Source organism: Podarcis bocagei, assembly GCF_964188305.1.
Source record: "Podarcis bocagei genome assembly, chromosome: 6".
NCBI classification, from domain to species: domain Eukaryota; kingdom Metazoa; phylum Chordata; class Lepidosauria; order Squamata; family Lacertidae; genus Podarcis; species Podarcis bocagei.
The window spans coordinates 7,299,920-7,319,627 of NC_138130.1; the positions used below are offsets into that span (position 1 = coordinate 7,299,920).

Below are 19,708 nucleotides of genomic sequence, written 5' to 3' on the forward strand. Positions count from 1 at the left end.
GCAGGAGAACTGTATTGCAAAATTTAGAGAAGTGCACATTTTGAAGGACTGCTACATTTCCATTTGCATATTGCTTTGGGAAGTGCAAATTAGATAGGTTCCTATCAATTTCTTTAAATATTTAGAACCTCTCTATGCTAAGGAAGAAATGCCAACTGAACAGATTTTGTCTCCACCCTTGTCCCTAAGCCAATGTGGTCTTTTTCTTTTTCTGGATGTGTGTGAGAGAACCAATCGTTATAAGATCTAAAAATAAAGATACAAATAACAAATAATATAAATATAAATAACAAATAATATTAACAACAGCAACAAAAGCCCCTAAACAATACCCCAAGAGTCTGTTCAGCAGCCTCAGCTTTTGTAGCTGGAGTCAGTCAACCCTCCCAGGACTCACAACCAAGATGGCCTCATGGATCCCATGGCTTTATCAGCTTCCGTTGCCAATTTGATAAAGGGAGGGAGGGAGGAATCATTGCCTGTGGATTACAATGGCTTTGTTTATTTCTTATAGGTTTGCTTTCATTTTCTTTAGATTTTTTAAAACAGAGTAACACTAAACTCCTGTGCATGTCTACTCAGAAGTAAGTCTCCTTGTGTTCAATGAGGCTTACTACCAGGTAAATGAGAATAGGCCTGGAGTCTTAAACAGTATTCCGTACTCCATTACCTGGACGTAAGCCCCATTAAACTCAATGGGACTTCCGTGTGGAGATATATAGGCTCGCACTGTCATTTATTTGCTTAGACTGTCAGTTTTTAATGCCGTAAAGCACACTGGGCCATTTTGAGGGCCAAAAGGTAGCATATAAATGAGTTTTCATATTTCAAGATTTGAGTATTGAATGTCATTTTGGAGACCTTTTAGATGGCGGGGAAAGAATGAAATGGGATGGGAATAAAACAGAGACATTTAGACTAAAACTGTCCTTCTTTTCAAATAAGCTTCCAAACATTTCCTTCTATATTGACTTTTTTTGTTTTCTTAGAGGAGGGTGAAATTTTCTCTTGCAGCCTTATAAATACAACTTGCTGCTAAGCTTTGAAGAAGAAATGCTGACAACCCTTTAAAATGGAATCCAACACTGTGTGGCACTAGCATAATTGAACAATATCAATAATTTCCACACCAAATCTCCCATGGAGGCCAGTCAAGAATTTAGCAATTATATCTCCCCAGGCTGCATTTTACACTCAAAATTATTTTTCCCCTCTTTACTGACAGGTAAATAACCAGTTTCCCTTAATTAGGCTCGATTATGGGAAATGAGCATGTTATTGAACAACAGCCATAGGGTGGAAGGCTACCTTTCATCAAGAGCACCATGTAAATGTCTTAAACTTGTCTAGTTGCCATGATAAATAGGCTATGGTACATGCTTATTTTAATTGCTACCAGCAAAATCTGCTGAAGTTTAAGCACTGCTCTTGGTAAAAGCATCTAATGTTGAAATGACCCACTTACTAGTGACCTGTGCTATCCGAGTTATGGATTTAAATTGGTAATTAATAAAAGTCAATTTCAGAAAATGCTAACACAAGGAGCTCAATAAAAATGCTAACTAGGCCTCAAATACTGCAGACAGTTTATTGACACTTTAATACATATTACTTATGCTAAAGACTTTTGTAGACTTAAAACTGAGGATGAAGAGATGACAATTGTCTTGTTTCTCAGCTAGGCAGTTGGAAGATCAGGAGTAAACGCAGTGGACTAGCTCATTTTTTGCGGTTCTTAATCCTGCTTATAATGGAGAAACAGACTGTGATTTCTTTTTGAAGCTGCATTATACCAAATGAACTCTCCTCTTTTTAAATCTGAGACTTCAGAGGACAAGAATTCAGGCAGAACAAAAAGAAAAGTTAGTCTCGCAGGGAAAGAATTTTACGTCCAATATGTAACGTGGACAAGGATGGGGTTGTCTTTGTGTAAAGGGAAGTGGTATAGATAATCCAGCAGACTGCTTTAGGAGCTGCTTGAAAAGGGCCCCCTACGTCTCCCTGCTCTGAAATGCTGAGCAAGTATAACCACAACAGATTTTTGAGCTGAGTTGTGATGTTCAATATGGAAATGTGCAAAATGTCTATAGCACAGGGAAACAGCCTATTGGTTCAACTGGGCCCCTCTTCACCTTCAGAGTACATGGTGTTAGAGCTTGTAAGGTATAAAGACCACAGCAGGTGTCGGGGGCAGGCAGCAAAGACCCCTCCCCATGATTATCATCCTGAGTGAATATTATTTTCATGCCTTTCTTACCATGCATATTATTGTGTACAATGCACGGGATACATATGTTTGTATGCAGTGGCGTAGCGTGGGTTGTCAGCACCCGGGGCAAGGCAAGTAATTTGCGCCCCCTAACCCGTGGATTTGCGCCCCCTAACTCGTGGATTTGCACCCCTAACCCTAACCCCCAGATGTTGCGCCCGGTGTGGCCGGCCCCCCTGCACCCCCCACGCTACGCCACTGTTTGTATGCGTGTATGTTTAAATAGATGTGCATGTTTGGGTTGCCATGAATGCCTAAACCTTACCAAGGCAGACCCCCAAAATTAAACTGACAGGTGCATTTCTATGTGGGGGGGGGGGATAGTGTAGTGTGTACCTAATAGCAACATCCAAACCTTGTTGACTCACAATTAAGTTTAACTCTTTCTCTCCCTGCCATGGCCTCAACAAAAATCTCCTCTCTGAAGCTCCTATTGTCATTTCAAGCGAGGCCTCTACTGGTGCTGGTTGGAACCCATGGGTAGGCAAACTAAGGCCCGGGGGCCGAATCCGGCCCAATTGCCTTCTAAATCCGGCCCACGGATGGTCCGAGAATCAGCGTGTTTTTAGATGAGTAGAATGTGTGCTTTTATTTAAAATGCATCTCTGGGTTATTTGTGGGGCCTACCTGGTGTTTTTACATGAGTAGAATGTGTGCTTTTATACAAAATGCATCTTTGGCTTATTTGTGGGGCAAAGGAATTAGTTCATTTTTATTTTTTTCCAAAATATAGTCCACCCGCCACAAGGTCTGAGGGACAGTGGTCTGGCCCCCTGCTGATCCTTGCTTTAAATCTTCAAAGAGCTTCAAAATGGGAAATGATGTTGGGACTATAGCAGGGTGTGAAACAGTTAAAAACAGTTTCCTACCTCTCCCCCAGATGTACTCTTGGCTTCTATTGACATGAATTTACACAACCAACACACCTAATTTAGCCCTGAGGGCTTAGTCTATAATATTGGGGGGGGGGAGAATTACTGTCTAGATCTCAACAAAGAGGACTAGTGCTGCATAGAATTTTTTCCAAAGTTTGAATTTTAGCGAGTATTAAAAGGTATGTGTAAGTGAAAGTTTCCTGAATTCTCCCCATTTTTCCTTTTTATGCCACTTCCCTTCTGCTTGTAGCGCAACGGGTAGCTATTTCTGCACCCCACTGTTTTAAACAAATGCCTTCATCTTTCTAGAAACTGTAGTCATCTCTAGGGATGTTTATGGGATCTGAAGACACTCTGAAAACCAGTGGTGTGCTATATATGGTGGCTGGCATGCAAAAGCATTTAATACTGCAAAGTATTTGATAGTTACGTCATGGTATGTGCATTTTTTGTCATACAGCACAGGGTAGACAACATGCTATAGTAATTAATATTTGACAGCTGACAGCTTGTGAGATTTCACAATGGTTGCCTGCCAAGATTGAAACACTCGAGGGACGCCAAGAAATCTAAAACATTCACACTTTGAATTAAACCTGTCACATTCAAAATGTGATTTTGAAGGTTTCCCATATGAATATGTTCAGGCCAAAATCTGAAAATTCCCAAATATTGAAGATTTGAGAATTTCCATTTCAGCTTTACCTAAAGCCCATCTATACAGCAGCATTTATATAAACATGAACTTGTCATTTTAGTGGGAAACGCATTAGTCTTACAATATTGCTTCTTCTCTAGCTGCTATTTTGATATATTTCATAATCACTTGCTCGGTTTCTTATCTGCTGTGCTCCCACGTAACTGTGGTTTACCATGACCTTCCTTGTGTTTTAAATGTGTTGACTCTCATTTGATATCATTATTTACCCACACTTGGCTCCCACCTCCGTTCTTCCATTTGTGAGTGATCAGCAGTGTTTATACAAATATGTGCTATGTGCCATCCATTATTTGCTGAGCTTTCCTATCAAGGGCTGCTTCCTGGAGCCATGGAATGACTAATAATAAACTCAGCACTACTGTGACATTCTACTAGCCAAAAGGAGGGTGTGCTGGACTTCAATAGGAATAAATCAAATAGAAGCATTTCAGATGGTTCCTGGGTGAAATTCATTGTGAACTATAGAGACAGGATGAAGAACCTGTGGCACTCTAGATATTGCTTGACTCCAACTCCCATCAGTCAGCATGGCCAATGGTCAATGATGATGGGAGTTGTAGCCAGCAACATTTGCAGGGCTATGATCTCTCCATCCCTGATAGGAATGAAAGAGAGGGGGAAGGATGTTCATATTTTCAACAGGTTAGGTGATAGTGGGATTACAGGGCACTCCGCCGGTGCAAAACTCCCAATTCTTCTCACTTAGTTGACCTTTCTGTTCTGAAGTTGTTGTAATCCTCTTGGTTTTAGATTTTGAGGCTGCCCCATGAAAATTTAAACTTCTGCTGGCCTATCTTAAATATCTATAATATTTTAGCTCTTGACTGCCTGCTTCTGGATTTTATCTGCTGTTTGCCACTTTGATATGATTATTACTGTTGCCCTGTTTTTCAGGTTTCAGATGCTATTAGTCACTTTGGACATTTTATAGATAAAACGGTTTTAATACATACTAAAAAGGTAGAGAGGAGAGGTGTACCTTGCCTGCTGTTGTACAAATGAGAGATTGTGTATTAATTTGAAATAATCAGCCAAATCTTTGACCGAAAGCCTACAGCTAGGAGATGCAGCCAGATTCCTTGTGAGAGGGAACTGTCTAAGAAAAGTTGAGAGAAAATAAAAGAAACTAACTGCAATGGTCAGTTTCCTAAAACACAATTGTTGTTGTTTAGTCATTTAGTCGTGTCCGATTCTTCATGACCCCATGGACCAGAGCACGCCAGGCACTTCTGTCTTCCACTGCCTCCCGCAGTTTGGTCAAACTCATGTTGGTAGCTTTGCGAACACTATCCAACCATCTTGTCCTCTGTCGTCCCCTTCTCCTTGTGCCCTCCCATCTTAATGCTTCAGTGCAGAATAGTTCATTGCAGAAGTTAACACTCAATAGGTTCATCTGTAATATATATATATATAGAGAGAGAGAGAGAGAGAGCTATTCTGTGGCAAATACTTTCAAGTGGTCTTTGGGTTGCATTGCCTTCAGCACTATAAAAAAAAATAAATCAGCAGTGCCTCAAAATTTCATGTTCCTTCCTGTGAAGGTGACAGGAATTTTGAGGAAAGCCAACAAAATTTGATCAGATCATAAGAGCCAATTCCTAGAGGCTAAGCTACCTTCACACACACCCCATATTTGAGATGATCACCCCCTCCCCAATTTTTTCTTATGGGCATTGCCATTCAAATGGTGTGTGTGCCACATTTTGTGATCAATTTCGCGGGGGGGGGGGCGGCTTACCTGGTTCCCTGCCAAAAAATATTTTATTCAAGTTGGCAGCCCTAGATCAGATTAGTGAAACTTCTTGGTGGGAGGGAGAAGTTGCACAATCTACGTTAGCACTGAATTGCCTAAAGTGAAATTCAAGATGGATCTGAAGATTGCTTCACAGAAAATAGCCAATGAAAATTGCAATATGTCGATCAGACACAACATCCAACACACCCATTTTATTATTCATTGTCTCCCATCTTCAAAGAGCATTGCAGATACAGAGGCCTGGCTGTCAAGGGGCTGCCAAGAGAATGCAGGTCATCCACAGGTCAGGGAAAAGGACTTGAGATGTGAAATGCAATGAACTTTTATTCACAGAAGTAAAAACACAACAGAGTTTCTCTAGGCTTGTCTCCCTTACTTGAAGACATTGCAGTAACTGGCGTCTGGCTCCTCCTTCCCCTCTCTGGCACCCTCACTCACTGCAAACTGTGTTGAGAGGGAGGGCTTCCCCTCTTGGCCTGTCTGGCCCTTTGCTCAGCAATGTGCAGGACTCTTCTCATTCTGGGGGTTAGTGGATGAGGAGAGCTAGTTGGAACAGGACCATCCAGTTGCTGAGCAATAGAAACGGCTTCTGCCTCTCTGTCAGTCTGCACTCGCATTGAGACTCTCAGCATCCAGTCCTGTCCTGGAACAGCTTTCTTCTTCTCCACCCACCCCCATGCTCCCTCAACCCCCTGCTTCTAGCATCTCCCAGCTTGTTCCTTCCACAGACTGGTCCCCCATATCCCACCACCACTGTCCCGGATCTAAGTCTTCTTCCTCTTTGTCATCCATGGGGCATTCTTGGGTAGGCGGCAACACACCCCTCCTCAGTCGCTGACACCAGCAGACTCTGAGGCCAAGCTCGCCCTCATTGAATTCTCATTTTTCTTTGTTTCCCACCCCAATTCCAGAATGATTAAAAAAACGGCTATGTCATTTCACAGCATCCACTGCCTGCAAACCCTAAGGAAATTGTGTAGTGCTGTTGTTAAGATCATAACAGGTTTAATGAATAGCCAACATTCAATTCTTGGCTGCATTCAGAGGGCACTTCATTCCATCTTCCTGATGTTTTCTTACCTGTTAATTATTATGTTTATGTGATCTTTGACACATGGTAAAAGCCTCTTCAGGAAACAGAATGGAATCTAGGAGAAGATTAGCACTCATTCCCATGTTAATTTGTTTCGGGGAGGGGGATGTTGAGAACCCCACAAACTTGAAAAAGCAGTTTTCTGTTTTGCCATTTTTATTATCATGCCAGTGACGCTCACATGGCAAAATCAGGAGCTGTATCCTGGCATACAGCTCTTTTCCGCTCTTTAGCACGATGAGGCAGTATATCAATGAAAAGGCCACAGTTACATATCACAACAGATACTGCAGTGTAAAAGGAACAATAGAAAAATTGGAAGAGAAGCACAGGCATTATAAGCAGTAAAACTACCACAATAGGCCCCACATCTGAAGGCAGCCCTTATCTCATAGAACCAAAGCCTTGAGTTTTCAGGGTGAGCAGAGAAGAGGGAGCACCTGGGAGCTCCATCAACTTTTTATCAAATTATGGTAAAAACGTTGCTTCCAATTTAAGTTGTCATTGCACTTTTTTATCATATCAGGCAATAAAAACAAACTAAGTTAAAATAAAAATTAAAAACAAAGAAAAAAGCAAGAAGAAAAAAAGGGGAGAAATTAGAAAGCCCTTCTCTCAAAGGCAGATCTCAACCCGTCTCACAGAAGGGGGTGGACCCTTCTCGCACCTTTCTTCTCCCAGCCTCCCACCCCGGGAGATCTTCGCATCCCTGCCTCTCACACAGGGTCTTTCACCAGCCATCCATCACTTTCCTGTGCGTACCCTCATTAACCCAGAGTAGAAGTCCCAATTTAATTTGTATAGAGAAGATAAAAAGTTTAATGAAAACATTCTTCATGTAACTCCTTCTAGGACTAGCGTTGCTCAGTGCATACATCTACCATGCTGTTTAGCAAACAAGTTTCACAAAAAGAGAAATAGCTTATTTATTTACGGGTAGATTGCCAAATTCTACCTTGTTTGCCTGTTAACTTTTAGCATTTTGCTCCAAATTTGCCTAACAATTTGATATCGCCACATTACCTTCAGTATGTGTCTGTATGATTTCATCAGTCACAGTCTTTGCTTTTTTGACACCATAAATGCTTTTTCTTCAGAAATCTTTCCCAGCCCTTTTCCAATGTAAAAGTGTTCAAGTCAAGAACCGATATTTCTTCTCCTGATGGCCATTGTGTCTTATGTTCATGAGTGTAACTATCCAGCTTGTCTTTTTAACTGCAACCCAAAACAGAGGACTGATGGTTTCGGGGATTTCTATGCAATAATGTCAAATCATTTCTATATGTTGGCTGTCAAATACCTTCAGTACCACATTTTTCATAGTTCCTTTTTTATTAGCTGTCTTAAAACTACACGTACTACCCAAGATGATACATACACAATGTGAAAGGGGGAGATCACAACACTTTCTTTACTAGCAGGCCAGCAAATCAAAAGCTGATATGTTATTTTTGCTCCTCCCTGCTTGCTCGCTGCTACAGTAACCATTTGCTTCTTTAACCAGAAAACGGACTTGAAGCTGGTAAGCAGGTGACTCATGGCATTGCCAAGCAGAAGGAATGAAGGGTGAAAGTTGCCTTAAGTCTCTTCCTTCACTGGCAGACTAAGGGCACATTCAGATGTGAGGAATATTGCACACTTCTGTCCCATTTTCTAATGTTAACACTGTTGTGTTAGGAACTGTGCCTTTTTGACCAACATACTAAATTTCATTCACCCCAGTGGGTACGTGTGAAACATAGCCGTTAACATCATTGGAAGTGGAATAGGATACAAATGCAATAAACTGTGGAAAGTTGTGTGTGGGTGTGCGGGTGTGCATCTCCATTTCCAATTCCCAAAACTTCCCTTGCTAAACTGAATGGAGATACATAGCGCTTCTGAGCACTGAAATATACGTATCATTCCTTCCCATGAAGAGCAACCTGGATCAGACTGAATGAGACTTTGTACATTTCCACATGCAACACTTTGGAGCAAGAGCCATTTTATCAGGTATGTAATGCAGACATAAAACCTACATTTGGCAAAATGTTCCTTTTCATTAGAAATGCCTCTCATCCATTTTTTCCTCATGAACAATAACTGGACAAATGACATGAGGAGAACTCAAAAGCTTAACATAGCATAAGAATACAGTGGTACCTTGGTTCTCAAACAGCTTGGTACACAAACACTGCAAACCCGGAAGTGTTCCGGTTTGCGAACCTTTTTCGGAAGCTGAACGTGCTCTGTTTTGAGCGTTACACTTCTGATTTGAGTGTTACGCTGAGGTCTGTCTGTTTTTGCTATTTATTTTGCATTTTTGTTTTTGCGATTCTTTTTTGTTTTGTTTTTGTGACTGTGGGGAACACAGTTCAGCTACTGATCGATCAATTGTGTGACTGCAGTACATTGTTTACTGCTTTCATTTTATGGATCAATGGTCTCCTCAGATAGTAAAATTCATGTTAAATTGCTGTTTTAGGGGTTGTTTTTAAAAGTCTGGAACAGATTAATCCATTTTGCATTACTTTCTATGTGAAAGCTCACCTTGGTTTTGGAATGCTTTGGTTTTGGAACAGACTTCCTGAATGGATTAAGTTTGAGAACAAGGGTACCACTGTATCAGATGCTGCATCAGTCTAGCATCCTGTTACTATAGTGGCCAACCAGATGATGTTGAAGAAGAAGAGTTTGAATTTGATATCCCGCTTTATCACTATCAGAAGGAGTGTCAAAGCGGCTAACATTCTCTTTTCCCTTCCTGCCCCACAACAAACACTCTGTGAGGTGAGTGAGGCTGAGAGACTTCAGAGAAGTGTGACTGGCCCAAGGTCACCCAGCAGCTGCATATGGAGGAGTGGAGATGCGAACCCGGTTCACCAGATTGCGAGTCCACCGCTCTTAACCACTACACCACACTGGCTCCCTGTAGGAAGCATCTGTAGGATGTAGGAACACACAAGTTAAGCCTCAGGTGTGAAAATGCTCTAGGTTGGCCTCTATACTTTAGTCTGAATTGTTGGTGAATTGCTCTGTCCATCAGTTGAAGGTGGGCAGCAGTGCAAATCCCCCCCTCAAAAGAAAATCTGAACCTCAGATTTGGTGTTGGATGGAGACTTAAGTGCAAATCCCAAACAACATTTGACAGGTATGGCTTGGGAAAGGATGTTGTTGCTGCATGAAGTGCTGTCTTACTGTAGGCTAGAACAGTGTTTCCCAACCGGTGTTCCGCGGCACACAAGTGTGCCGTGAGACGTTGGCTGGTGTGCCGTGGGAGGGAGGCGGGCGAGTCGGGCAGTGAGAGGCGGCGGCGGCAAGGATCCGCGTCGAGCCGGGGGCGGCTCCGCGGTGGTGGTGCCGAGGTTTCTCTCTCCATTCTCCCCTCACACACACACAGGATCAGCTGACAGGACCCAGCCAATGGGGCGGCGGCGGGGCAGCGCGTGCAAAAGGGAGGAGCGCGAGACAGCGGACGAGGAGGAGGCCGGCATGTCCGGGCAGCAGCAGCAACAACAGCAGCAGCAACTCCCGGCGACGGCTCCTCAAGCCCCGGGCAACCCTACTCCCTCACCGGCCTCGGCCGCCCTCCTGCTCCACCCGCCGCCGCCTCCCCCGCCGCCGCCGGCCACCTCGGCCCCGCCGCCGCCCCCTTCTCCGCCCGCTATCGCCGCCACCACCACAACAGCCGCCGCCGCCTCAGCTGCCGCCGTCCCTCAGTCCCTCGTTTTGCTGCCTCCTCCCCCCCCACCCCCAAAGCTTGGAGGTTCCCCGGCAAGGGGGAGGGAAAAAAATTGAAAACTTTCACTTTCGTGCGTCCCTCCCGGCGTGACGCTGCGCGCTGACGTCACGGGGCTGTAATGGTGGTGTGCCGCGAGATTTTTTTCCCTCAAACAAGTGTGCCTTTGCCCAAAAAAGGTTGGGAAACACTGGGCTAGAAGGCCCAACAGTGCAAGAAATAAGCATGCCCCACTGATATGCAGAGCACAAATGCAAGCAACAGCCAGTCAACATTCCTTATAGCTCAGTCAGTAGAGCATGAGAGTAGAGAGGGTCGTGGGTTTGAGCCCCATGTTGGACTAAAGATTCCTGCATTGCAGGGAGTTAGACTGGATGAATCTTGTGGTTCTTCCAATTCTACAGTTCTATTACTCTATTATTCTACCCAGTCCTAGTGGGTGTAATAACCTAGCAAGAAGTTGGCCAAGTAAGTTGAACAGTGTGCAAAAACTCACAAAGAGGGTCAGATACTTTCAGTTGTGGTCTAGTCATTCCAGTCCAAGCCCAACAATGTCAAATCTGCATATGAATTTCAACTTGACAACTTTTCACTGGAGTCTATTAAATGGGCAGCAGATGTTGCTCTAGCCATAGATCCTTTGATTTTTGGGTTCTTCTGGAAGCATTAAAATGAGTTAACAAGGCCAAAAGGTTTTTGTTGTTTATTTTCTGATAGCCCACAGTTCCTGTTGTAACAGCGTAGGCCAGCTAATAAAAAAGTACAACAATTTAAAAACAAAGTGAAAACAATACCAAAATGCAATGTTTCATACAATCTGATGGTCAGTACCAAAGCAGCAACAAATGCTTAAAATGTAGATATATTGGGGAAAGGAGTGCAATTTTTGAGCTGCATTGTTTCTTCCTTCTTATCATTATTGTTGGAACTTTCTATGTTGAAACCCATTAGCACCTTCCTTAAGCACTAATATATTCAGTGGTTTAGTGACCTTTTCAAATGTGACCTTTTTGGATTCCTTTCTTGAGGCTATGGGGTAAAATGATTTCACCACCTGCTTCTGGTTGCAATATGATATAATTGTATGAAGGGTCCTTGAACGGGAATAGAACAAGCTTTTGCTCTTTAGCAAATGGATTGATGCGCCTCGAAAGAGACCTGCTTAACCCCCATTGTTTCACACATGTGCATTTTTTTCTTCTTAAGTTGACAAATGATTTTCTAATAACAACCATAAATCAATCGGGCCTTAAAATAAGGTTGTCATATAAAGATAAAAACAATTATTTCCTCGCCAAATGGTTTCCCCATCCTAGTTTTCTAACATGTGCCCTAGAGGTGAAAAGTAAAAATATTTCCCTTGTGGCTGATCTTTGAAAGAATGGGAAATTCTGTGTAAAAATTCCATTACAGTAGAGTAGATCAAGAATAAGGATGAACTAAGGGGTAGGACTGTACAATAGATGTTCTCAAGGAAACTGAACAAAAAAGCTGGTGTTAATGTTATTTATGAAAGGGAAATAAGTTCCTATTCATTTTAGCTTTACATACAACTGTTAACATGTATTTGCTTTTTTAATGTTTCAGTAACTTTTAAATCTATCACATTCTCATCTGATCAGATATGAGGTGCTTTGATGATTGGATGCCTTCCCACAATTTTCTAAGTGTCTTCCTGTTACTCTGGGTGTTGAAAGACATAAAACTTTATTTGCTGGAAAGGCACATCTTTAAAGACAGAAATGATTAATTGTGAACCTATTACCAACTTTGTGGGGGAAAGAAAAATGTCCTAGGATTTTATTTGTGTCTTTAACTTCAGCACTCTGGGATTTTCAAATTCACAACTATCAAATAGTGAATTAGGTGGCCCCTTGTATCATTGCAGGACTGGCTGTGGTCATGGATTTCAAGCTGAAACTGTATGTGGATCTGACAGTAGTTTGTCAGATTCTCATTTTTCCAATCTCATGCTCAGTTCTCCACATTTCCACATCAGTTTATTATGAAAATTCACTGGCATTTCAGTGTAAATATCTAACACACATTTTTGTCTGTAATTTTGCCTAACACACACATGTGTATGTTTTGTGAAGCAATTTCCCCTAATATAATACACTTTCGTGCTATTTTCACTAATGTGGGTCACTTTATGCCCATTTTCCTTAATACACCCTTTAAAAAATTGTTTGGTTGGAGAACTGCATCACAAAATTCAGAGAAGTGCACATTTCAAAGGATGGCTGTGTTTCTGGGGGATAGGGGGCGTGCGTGCGTGGGGGACTCCCTGGTCCTGAATGGGATAACTGTGCTTCTAAAAGGCCAGGTGCACAGCCTGGGAGTCATTTTGGACTCGCAGCTGTCCATGGAGGTGCAGGTCAGTTCTGTGTCCAGGGCGGCTGTCTACCAGCTCCACCTGGTACGCAGGCTGAAACCCTACCTGCCCATGCGCTGTCTTGCTAGAGTAGTGCATGCTCTGGTTATCTCCCGCTTGGGCTACTGCAATGTGGGGCTACCTTTGAAGGAAACTACATCTAATCCAGAATGCAGCTGCCAGACTGGTGACTGGGAGCAGCCACTGGGACCATATAACACCACTCCTAAAATATTTACGTTGGCTCCCAATAGATTTCCAAGCACAATTCAAAATGTTGGTGCTGACCTTTAAAGTCCTAAATGGCTTTGTCCCTGTATGCCTGAAGGAGCATCTCCACTCCCATCGTTCAGCCTGGATACTGAGATCCAGCTCCGAGGGCCTTCTGGCAGTTTCCCCACTGTGAGAAGTGAGGTTACAGAGGGCCTTCTCAGTGGTGGTGCCCATCCTGTGGAATGCCCTCTCATCAGGTGTCAAATAGATAAACAACTACACAACCTTCTCAAAATAAAAAAAATCCTTCCAGTAGCACCTTAAAGACCAACTAAGTTAGTTCTTGGTATGAGCTTTCGTGTGCATGCACACTTCTTCAGATACACTGAAACAGAAGTTGCCAGATCCTTCTATATAGTGAGAAGGTGGGGAGGGGTATTACTCAGAAGGGTGGTGGGAATGGGAGATTGGCAGATAGCTGAGATGAGCCTGTTGACGACTCTTAATGACTGCAATAGGTCTTACAGAAAAAGGCAAGGGGTGAGAAGGTGAAAAATGGCTAGTCATGTATAATGAGATAAGAATCCAATGTCTTTGTTCAGACCAGGTCTCTCCATGGTTTTAAGTTTGGTAATGAGTTGCAATTCAGCAGCTTCTCTTTCCAGTCTATTTCTGAAATTCCTTTGTAGTAAAACAGCTACTTTGAGATCTTGCATAGAATGTCCTGGGAGATTGAAGTGTTCTCCTACTGGTTTCTCTGTTTTGTGATTCTTGATGTCAGATTTATGTCCGTTTATTCTTTGGCGTAAGGTTTGGCCTGTTTGTCCAATATAGAGAGCTGAAGGACACTGTTGGCATTTGATGGCATACACAATGTTAGACGATGAACAATTAAATAGTCCCGAGATGGTATGTGTGATGTTGTTGGGGCCAGTAATGGTGTTGTCCGGGTGTATGTGGCAGCAAAGTTGGCATCTGGGTTTATTGCAGGCTCTGGTGCCAGTGTCCGTGTTAAGTCTGGTTGTAGTATTATTGTGGGTTAGGAGTTGTTTAAGATTAGGTGGCTGTCTGTAGGCAATGAAAGGTCTTCCTCCCAGAGCTTGAGAAAGAGAACTGTCATTGTCCAGGAGAGGTTGTAGATCTCTGATGATGCATTGTACTGTTTTAACTTGGGAGCTGTATGTGATGACTAGAGGTGTTCTGTTATTTTCTTTTTTGGGTCTGTCTTGCAGCAAGTTCTCTCTGGGTATCAGTCTGGCTCTGTTGATCTGTTGTCTAACTTCATCTGCTGGGTATTTTAGTTCTGAAAAGGTTTGCTGTAGATCTCTTAGGTGAGAGTCTCTGTCTGTAGAATTGTAACGTAGTGCCTGGACTGTTTGGTATGTTTGGGATGGTAGCTAGAGGCATCACTTCTCAGTGATGGTTAGATGCATAAGCAAAATTCTCTAGCAAACCATGCAGCCAGGGTTTCCCCATCCCATAATTTTGTGAACCCTACACATGATAAGTGAAGAGAACGACCTTCTTCTCCATCATACTCATCTGAAACCTAAAAAATATCCCTAATAACCTCTCTATCCTTGTATGCATGAACAGTCTATTTGTAATGACACATGATTAAACAGAAGTAAGTGTCTCAGTCATAGCAGACAAGTCATATATCTGACACTAAGATGCAGAGTTAATTTTACAAGAAAGCAAAGATGTATTGCGAATCAGTGTGCAAGGACTTTTTCTACCCCTTTGCTAATGTTTTCCGAGTCAATCATTGGCACTAATGCCTCATAATGCTGCACGCTACTGCGAGTCTTCACTCAAAACTTGAAGCTGATAGATCAAGACAAGGTCAGGGTAGTACCGCTTCTGTGTTTGCATGACTACAATCCCATCCTTCACAGAATGCCTTCCCATTGGCTCGATGTGTCACGGAGTTGATGGAAGGCAAGGAAGTCTCTTTACTTTCCTGTAGCAGAAGTTTGCCAAGATTTCTCTGAGCATGACACCATGCCTTGTTTGGAAGCCATGTGTTCTAATTTAATTCTCAGATCTGTCTGTCACAACAACAGGAGCACACGGTTCTTGGAAATGCTTTGATGCTGGTGACTCACAATGTTGTGCCTTTGAGCGCATGCACATCAGGATCTTTCTCTTGCCCTTGCCTGCCCCTGCATTTTATTTGGACCTGAAATGCATGATCCTGCAAGGACTGATGATCTGTATTGCAGTCCAGAAAGACTAAAGCTATTGTCGCCAGATTTAGCATGGCAGTTCCAAAATGCACTAATCTGGACACCTCTAAATATATTGTCATCCAATTTGTCATGACCATTCCCAAGAGTGAGGAGTGGGTTTTTGTCTATGTTTAGATACTATTGGAGGCCATTTTTAAAAAGATGGTGGACTGACCTTTCAAAACTGCATGGATTTTAACCAAATTTTGCATGATGGTTCCTCAGATCAGGATTGTATCTATTTTCAGATGCAGTTGGATGCCATTTTGTAGCAAGATGATGGACTGACCTTTCAAAACTGCGCTGATTTAAACTACTGATTGCAAAACTGCGTTGATTTTTTGGTTCCTTAAAATTCTCAAGCAATTCCAGATACAAGGCTGCTAGTATTCTATACTTTACTAGCAATGTGCTAGTTACTACGACAGATGGATGACAGACTTATTTATGGCAAACATTCCACAGCAGCATTTCAATAATGTCTGTAAACAGGCGACAGGACCTGCAATAAAGGTTTTGCCCTCAGGTAAACCACTTTATCCTCCCCCCCAGAAGTGTAAATATCCACTAACTTGAGGGAAAGAAGGACAGCACTGAGATGTGGGCTGGTGACACCCAGCCACTGAGAGTCAAAGTTCCTCTTCATCTCCATATTCATATTTCGGTTTTATTTAATAATAAGTCATGTTTGAGAAATAGGTAAAGGGTAAAGAGACCCCTGACCGTTAGGTCCAGTCGCGGACTCTGGGGTTGCGCGCTCATCTCGCTCTATAGGCCGAGGGAGCCGGCGTTTGTCCTCAAGACAGCTTCCAGGTCATGTGGCCAGCATGACTAAACCGCTTCTGGCAAACCAGAGCAGCACATGAAAACACCGTTTACCTTCCCGCCGGAGTGGTACCTATTTATCTACTTGCACTTTGACGTGCTTTTGAACTGTTAGGTTGGCAGAAGCAGGGACTGAGCAACAGGAGCTCACCTCGTTGCAGGGATTCAAACCACTGACCTTCTGATCAGCAAGCCCTAGGCTCAGTGGTTTAACCCACAGCACCACCCGCGATAAATAGGAGCATAGCTGTCAACTTTCCCCTTTTTTTAAGGGAAAATCCCTTATTCCGAATAGGATTCCTTGCAAGAAAAGGGAAAAGTTGACAGCTATGAATAGGAGCAACCTAATCAGAGAAGCTGGCTGGACCTTGACCCTTGTCCCACCAACTTTCATAATTCACCTCCTTGTGGTTGTCCTTTTACCCATCCGCCAAATGTGCATCCATGCTTGAGGATTTTACCATGGGGGCAGGGGAGGCAAGGCTGGCTTTTACAAACCTGGATGTGTTCCCCATTACCAAAAGCTAATCATGATCTCAAGGGACTGAGGGAGAGCAGGCTTGTGGAGACACCCCCCCCCAAAAAAAAATAATCTTTGATTCTGTTTCTTGGTTTTACTTGATGGTGATTAAATGCTAGGAACTATTACAGATAGATAAATAGATAGATAGACGATAGATAGATAGATAGATAGATAGATAGATAGATAGATAGATAGATAGATAGAAAGAAAGAAACACAGTGGTTATAATCAAATCGAGTCCCCTACCACCCCCCAGAATTTCCTTTCTTTCCATATTTTAGTTTTTCTTTAGGAAAGCCCCAATTATACAAGTGCGCAATTTCACCTTGAAAAAAGTCAGATTTGGCTTGTTCCTTCCATGTGCATCATTTGCCCTTGGAAATGATTTCCAAAAAGATAGCCAGTCAAAAGATTAATAGAATTAAAATCTTTGTAGAATAAGCTTGTTCTTGCTGACAGCTAACTTGATTCCCCCCCTTCCTTTCAAAAGACAGTAAACAGAAACAAAGCCTGCAGCAATACAAAGGAAGCGAGCACATTAAAGAGGGATTAGCTTCAGGAGGCTATGACAGATGTAAAGTGCTTTGCACACGTTGCTATGTGATGTTGAACATATGTTGTCAATTAAAAATTGCTTAAGAAATATTTAACAAGGCAAATCTTACATAGCTCTGGTTTGTAAGAATATACTGCCTTTCTCTTTCACCGCCTTTCATTTCATTTAATGCTTTATTGTGAGCAAAAGAAGAAGAAGAAGAAGAAACCACCTTTTGCACCATAGTTACTACTCGAATATACTTCCCAGGGTGGTGTTTTAATTGTATGTCTTGGAATCCTAACATTAATCTGCCTCTTTAGGAAAGGATGAGGCAGCTTGCATTAAAGCACTGATTCCCATACTCCAGTGTTGTCTCTGATAATTGCCTCTCTAGGGTCTCAAAACAGGGGGGGTTCCCTGTCCTGCTGCGCCACTAAGCCTGCTGGGCAACTGCCCTGCCAAGTGGAATTTCATGCATTGTTTAAAAAACTTCCCCCACAAATCTCAAAGTCATACACTCCCCTGTGCTAGACACCCTGATATCCTTCCATCTGAACTTAGAAAGTCTCCTTCAGAGATCTCTGTCAATCCGTAATGAAAACAGATGAAAGACAAAACAGCATCCATTTAAAACCAAAATACAGTACCGTATTTTTCGCTCTATAACACGCACCTGACCATAACACGCACATCGTTTTTAGAGGAGGAAAACAAGGGAAAAAATATTCTGAATGAAACAGTGGACGTATCATTTTTGTGCTTCATGCTGTGGCCACAGACATGTGATCTGATGGTGAATTTGGGGTGACCCAATGCAAAAATCCTGAGAATCCCTGTGGATCCATGCTTTGTAACCACGTTTTTGCACCATTGCAGCCCCAGGCAACAGTGGGTGCGTGATTTTTTTGGGGGGGCAGGCTGTAGCCATGGACATGCTATGTGCTCTGATGGTGAATTTTGGCTGACCCAATGCAAAGATCCTGAGGATCCATGTGGACCCATACTTTTTAACCACGTTTTTGCACCATTGCAGCCCCAGGCAACAATGGGTGTGTGATTTTGGGGGGGGCAGGCTGTAGCCATGGACATGCTGTGTGCTCTGATGGTGAATTTTGGCTGACCCAATGCAAAGATCCTGAGGATCCATGTGGACCCATACTTTTTAACCACGTTTTTGCACCATTGCAGCCCCAGGCAACAATGGGTGTGTGATTTTGGGGGGGGCAGGCTGTAGCCATGGACATGCTGTGTGCTCTGATGGTGAATTTGGGGTGACCCAATGCAAAGATCCTGAGGATCCATGTGGATCCATGCTTTGTAACCACATTTTAAGTGGGGAGGGAAGGAAAAACACAGAAGGCTAAGAATGCAGGAGAGGGCTATAACGTGAGGAAAGGAAGGCAAAAGTTTCCCCCCACCCACCCACCCAAGCCAGCCAGCGTGCTCTCTCTCTCGCTCTCTCTCTCTCTCTCTCTCCCTCTCCCTCCCACCAGCATGACAGAAGAAAGCATTTTAACTGCATTAAGAACTATTTAGCAGCGAAACCTAAGCTTTGCCATCCCTTAAGAGGTACAGACACTGTAATCTTCCAGATCGCATGAATTTACAGGCAAAACACTGTTTAAGGATTTCATCCTTTTAAATGGAAGAAAGCATATTTGAATGCTGTGTGTCTCCAAAAACAAAAAGCAGGAAGTCAAATCAGAATTTTAAGCCGAACCTGTAATCTCTCTTCCCTTCACAAACATTGTTCCCTCCGGAGCAGGGAGAGGATAGAAGGAGGGACGCTCCTTTCCTTTCCTCTCTTCTTGCCTGGAGGGGAGGGGCTTTCCCTGCTCTTTGTTCCGTTTGAGCAAACACAGTAACGAAACAGAGAGGGTGGGCAGTAAGACCCTGAGGCAGAATGCAGGAAAGCCACCACTTCCTCTCTCATGGAGCTCCCTTCTCCCTGAAGCGCGGTTTGATTTTTGCCTCATTTTTCGGCTCCAGGGACCACACATTCGCTGCATAACACGCACAGACATTTCCCCTTCCTTTTTAGGAGAAAAAATCTGCGTGTTATAGAGCGAAAAATACGGTAATTGTTTTCTTTTTTTTCTTTTTTTCTTGGAAGAAGAAGAAGAGGAGGAGTTTGGATTTGGTATCACGCTTTATCACTACCTGAAGTAGTCTCAAAGCGGCTAATATTCTCCTTTCCCTTCCTCCCCCACAACAAACAGTGGGGCTGAGAGACTTCAGAGAAGTGTGACTAGCCCAAGGTCACCTAGCAGCTGCATGTGGAGGAGCGGGGAAGCGAACCCAGTTCACCAGATTACAAGTCTACCGCTCTTAAGCACTACACCACACTGGCTCTCTTGGAAATTTTATAGGTGTTTGATTGCTCACGTTGCCCTATCTTATCTCTGGTTTGCATTCAAATGAAGAGGCCTTCATTCTGCTTTCTGTTTATAAACCCTTTTGACGTAGGCCGTATATTTCTCTGTTTTGTACAGTGTCTTGAACACTGTTGGTGCTAAAAAGTGTAGTAATCATACTGCAGGAAAACTGAATTCTGAATCAAGGGAAATGA

The 19,708-nt window shown here is 43.0% G+C and overlaps 1 long non-coding RNA gene across 1 annotated transcript in view; it reads right to left on the minus strand.

Moving 5' to 3' along the window:
- Positions 1-19,708, minus strand: part of LOC308589444 — a 142,137-nt gene that overhangs the window by 48,643 nt on the left and 73,786 nt on the right. Inside the window, exon 4 of the long non-coding RNA XR_014009250.1 lies at positions 7,738-7,929. This is a non-coding gene — a long non-coding RNA (uncharacterized lncRNA). The remainder of the gene's footprint in view (positions 1-7,737; positions 7,930-19,708) is intronic.